Genomic DNA, 6,000 nt, shown 5'->3' with positions numbered 1-6,000 from the left:
TATATATATATATATATATATATATATATATATATATATATATATATATATATATATATATATATATATATATATATACATACATATACTGCATATATATAATGTAAGCTTTCATTAAATGACAAAAAATTTATTACCACAATTTTACTTATATGAATAAAAGTACAATCACGTTCGATCTTGAGTAATTCAATGAAGGAATATATATATATATATATATATACATATATATATATATATATATATATATATATATATATATATATATATATATATATATATATAATGTAAGCTTTCGGTAAATGACAAAAATTTATTACCACAATTTTACTTACATGAATAAAAGTACAATCACGTTCGATTTTGAGTAATTCAACGAAGGATGAAATTTAGGATATAAGAAAGGAATTGGAGTGACTGGACAGCAAAATGAATAGATCCAGCCAATAGACAAAACGACACATCTAAAGGCGAAATGGGGAGGAAAACCGAGAGGGAACAGTTAGAGAGGTTGGAGAGCAAGAGTGGGGGGTGGGGGGGGGGGGCAGCTGCGTGCCGAAGGGGTTGCTGTAAACACCCGCCAGTAACGCCTACAGTGCACCTCACGTGGACATTCGATTAATCATGTTTCGTGTGAATCAATAAGCACTTCGGTATGAACAAGAGAGAGAAGTACTCGTACTTGAAAGGTGGTATTTAGCCGTGCGTGCTAACTTAGATCACACGCGCACACACACACACGCACACACACACACACACGCACACACACACACAAAAGTACACACACACGTATAATTTATATATTTATCTTTATTTTCTTTTTATTTTTTTTACATGAAAAAATCAGATGACATAAAGTACAAAAAAAAAAAAAATTGAAAAAATCTGTCACTGAAACTTAGGACTTACAAAAAAAAAAAAAAATTTTAAGTATACCTTAGTTTTACCAGACCACTGAGCTGATTAACAGCTCTCCTAAGGGTGGCCCGAAGGATTAGACTTATTTAACGTGGCTAAGAACCAACTGGTTACTTAGCAACGGGACCTACAGCTTATTGTGGAATCAGGACCACATTATAGCGAGAAATGAATTTCTATCACCAGAAATAAATTCCTCTAACAGGCCACAGTATATATATATATATATATATATATATATATATATATATATATATATATATATATATATATATATATATATATAATAAATGAACTTTATTAGGCAAAATAAACCTTAGCTCACTAAGTCAGATTAATGACGTCAATATGAAATGCTGCAGTACAGAGGTGCTTATGTGACTGTGTGGCTGACCAGAGTTTGTAAGGTATATCGGAACGGGTGAGAGGAGTTATTGCTCCACTGTACAAACCAATATTAATCACCATCAGCAACCTTCATTTTTATATCATGAATTCTCAGCGCCTTCAACACTGCTGGCGTATTGATTGTGAGAGTTTTTTGGGTGGATGTATGCCAAATACAGCTTTTTACCTCTATTCTAAAACTTATTTCGTATCTGTTCCATAAAATTCGGTTAATTCATACATCTCTCTCTTTATGTATACCTACACTGTTCTTCCCCAACCAGTAATATTTATTTGTTTTACTTTCTCAGTCAAATTTCTACCACACCTTCCCTGGCATGCTAGCTAAAAATATCCCATTATAATTCTTGCAGTCGCTTCTCTCACCATTAGTATTGTAGTCAAACAATAACTACTCTCAACCATTCTTTTAAAATCTTTCCATCATCCAGACATACCTTACAAACTCGGGTCAGCCACTCAATCAAAAATCGCCACCGTATCGCAGCATCCCGCTTATGGTCCCATTAACTATCGATGTCTTTCCACCCTTCAGCTCTCAATTGCCCCAGTTATGTCGTCAGCAGATGCTTCGACAAGCATTTTCAAGTTCACACTAACTCAGTTCTTGTGTTACTTAGCTCTGCCTAAATACACAAGAGTATGGTATGTTTCCAAGGTTATTCAACACCTTTACGGATGCAATAATGCAAGAAATCAGAGAAAAGACAGTGGATATAGGTGCAAAGATATGGGATAAGAAAAGTAGATGCAAATGGAGTCTGCAATGGTTGATTACTGCAGATAATACAGTACTTTGGCAACAGTGAAGAGAAACTGCAGGGACTAGTTAAAGAATTGAAAAATTTTGCGAGAGGGGAAAGTGGAGAGTAAATGTGAACAAGAGATTAATGGGTACATGAAAACCAGGAAGGTGGAGCAATGAATGTTAATATGGATGGTGGAAGAGTATTAGCAGGTGATTTGTGTAAGTATCTGAACAAATATAAATGATAGTAGTAGGATGAAAGACGAGGTAGGCCTCACAATACTCGTAGGTGAATCAAGAAAGTAGCAGCGTGTGTACAAATAATTTGTAAGAGCCATGAATTATCTCTGTAACCCAAGGTGGTAGGTAATATAATATATGACGGACACAGTGAAGTGTGTCTTTTTCATTCATTTTATTAGCTTACAGTTTTTTTAGTGAAGTGTGTCTTTTTCATTCATTTTATTAGCCTTGTCTAAATCATTCGTTTTCAGTGAGATTTTGTTGCTTTTATGAACCTTCACGCTGACTAAAATTTTCCGTTTTCGAGTTTCGCCACTGTTTAAGAACTGTGTCGTTTTTCTACGATCTATGTAGTTTTTCCGAAGTTTTTGTCATTTCGTGTTTCGAGGTTCTATAATCTCTGTTGCTTTTCATGACTTTGTCATTTTTATGAGCCTTCTAATCATCTCTTTAATCGTTTTTGAGAATACAGTCGGTTTTAGTTTTCTGTAAAAGAAAACTATTGTGATGGTTTTGTCTGTCCGTCCGCACTTTTTCTGTCCGCCCTCAGATCTTTAAAACTACTGAGGCTAGAGGGCTGGAAATTGGAATGTTAATCATCCACCCTCCTATCATCACACATACAAAATTGCAGCCCTCTAGCTCCAAAAGTTTTTACTTAATTTAAGGCTAAAGTTAGCCATAATCCTGCGTCTGGCAGCACTGTAGGAAAGGCCACCACCGGGCCGTGGCTGAGGCTTCATGGGCCACGACTCATACAGCATTATACATTGTAAAGAAAACTCGACTATACATTGTACAGAAAACTCGAATGAGCCGGAGAAACTTCGGCCCATTTTTTACTTTTTTTTTACAAGCGATATCACTTACTATTCTTACCAGCTATATTTCCTTCTTTCATATTTTTCAAAGTTTCTTTTACAATATTTTCAGCAGATTCCTAAAGTATTTAACGTTCTTTTTCACAGTTTGTCCCCCTAACACGAGGTGATGCTGGTTCTGCCCTCCTAATAAATGTCATAAGTATTAAGAGCAATACCTTCCTTCCTCCATTCAAACTGTGACACCCTTTGCTCTTCACCCGAATTATCATGTCGCATATTTTGTCCGGGTAAAATAAAAAATAAAGTAACAAAGACAGCTAGAAGGGAAAAATGATATGCAGAAATGATAACGGAAATGCAAAATAGAGACGGTTAGACATGAATAAAAAAAAACCCGTCAAAGTTTCCCCCCCATTGTCAGTTTCTTTCGTATGAAATCCATATTATAACACTTTTTCCTCTCCCGAAAGCAGTTTCACATTTATTCATTCAGAATTGTTTTTCCTTAATACCTGATAATCTTATTCGGTGAAAAGTGATGACAATATGTGAAGTATTCTGAATCACGCTTTTTTTTTTTTTTTTTAGTATTCTGAAAAGAAAACTATTGCGCTGGCTTTGTTCGTCCGTCCGCACTTTCTTCTGTCCGCCCTCAGATCTTAAAAACTACTGAGGCTAGAGGGCTGCAAATTGGTATGTTGATCATCCACCCTCCAATCATCAAACATACCAAATTGCAGCCCTCTAGCCTCAGTAGTTTTGATTTTATTTAAGGTTAAAGTTAGCCATAACCGTGCTTCTAGCAACGATCTAGGTCAGGTGGTTAAAGTTTCGTGGGCCGCGACTCATACAGCATTATACCGAGACCACGAAAAATACAGCCGTTTTCGGTGGCCTTGATTATACGCTGTAGCGGCTGTACAGAAAACTCGATTGCGCCGAAGAAACTTCTGCACACTTTTTACTTGTTTATTGTGATTCTCACGGTATTTAAAGACGATCTCTTACAGACCAAATAACATGAAAGAGAAAATACTATCCTTTTTCTTAAGTTATTTTCTTTTATCAGCGTTATGGCATTACCTAGAGCATTCTGAATCACGTCTTGTTATTATGTGATTTTCACAGTATTGTCTTACAGACAAAAAAAAAAAAAGAGAGAAAATGCCCCGTTTTTTTAAAACCCATTTTCCTTTATTATCGTAATACACTACACGTACGTATTATGTAACGCAATTCAGAACTTCCAAATTTGAAAACTTGAAACGTATGGAGATGATTCTCAAATCAGTTTTAAATTGCGCGCGCACACAGATATACACAAACATATATATCAATAAATAAATATATATATATATATATATATATATATATATATATATATATATATATATATATATATATATATATATATATATTCAGAATTTCCGACATTGATACACGCGTGACTTGCATCTTTTATGTTCACAAATATTAAGCCAGGAGTGACGCGGATATTGTTTAATATCACAGTCATTATACCTTGGGAATAACTTCCTGAACTGGATATGAAACGATATTTGTGGCTTAATATTTGTATGCATGTATGTATGTATGTATATATGCATGTGTGTGTATGTATCGTCTCTTGCTCGCTTTTTTAAGTCCACAAAACCTCGGCTGATAAACTCCATCTAACTCTTCCCAGTTTTGGAACCGTTTCCAGGAGAAACTTTAAGCTGACAATCTCATTTCTTCCATTAAGTTGCAAGTAACAAATCTCTTGAAGACAGCACCTATTGTAATATATATATCTATATATATATATATATATATATATATATATATATATATATATATATATATATATATATATATATATATACTGTATATATATTATATATATACTGTATATATATTTATATATATACATACATATATATATATATATATACATACATACATACACATATATATAATATATACATACATACATATATATATATATATACTGTATATATATATATATATATATATATATATATATATATATATATATATATATATATATATATATATATATACACACACACACACACACGCGTTGTGTATCCATGTACTTTTGACTAACATGACAAGTCAACGCGTCATGAACGCCTCGTTCAAAACTGCTGTCGTCCAGCCCGGGTAAATAGTCTCCATTCCCTCATTACTACCGCCGTTTTTGGCGTAAAGGTGCACTGGTGCCTAAAAAGTAGGCCTAGCCAGTGGCCAGGGCAACCTCAGGCCCTTGGGGGGAAAATAAAACGACTTAAGGGGACATCCTTAACAGCGGCCGATAACGTAACGCCTTTACGAAGGCAAAACACACTACTGTCATTTTTAGCACCTATAAATTTTTGCAAATTCATCCTAACTCTTGAATTCTGTTCAAGAATAAATATTGTTTTGTAAATTGATTTCAAGTCCTGCATTCTATTTAAGATCAAATATTGTTTTTATGAACTCATTCTGTCTTGCATTCTGTTTAAGAATAAATAATTTTCTTTGTTAATTCATTCTAACTCTTGCATTCTTTTAAGAGCAACAATTGTTTTCGTAAATTCACTGTAACTCTTGCATTAAGAACAAATATTGTTTTTAGAAACTCATTCTGTCTGAGAAATATGGGTTCTCTAAGTTCATTCTAACCCTTGCACTCTGTTTATAAATAAATATTCTTCTTATAAACTCATCCTAATTCTTGCCTTCTGTTCAAGAATAAATATTGTTTTTATAAACTCAATCTATCTTCCATTCCGCTTGGGAATATATACTGCTTCTGTAAATTCATTTTAACACGTTCATTTAAGAATAAATATTGTCTTTGTAAAGTCATTC

This window comes from Macrobrachium rosenbergii, chromosome 13 (assembly GCF_040412425.1).
Source record: "Macrobrachium rosenbergii isolate ZJJX-2024 chromosome 13, ASM4041242v1, whole genome shotgun sequence".
NCBI classification, from domain to species: Eukaryota; Metazoa; Arthropoda; class Malacostraca; order Decapoda; family Palaemonidae; genus Macrobrachium; species Macrobrachium rosenbergii.
Note: the sequence above shows the minus strand (reverse complement) of the source record.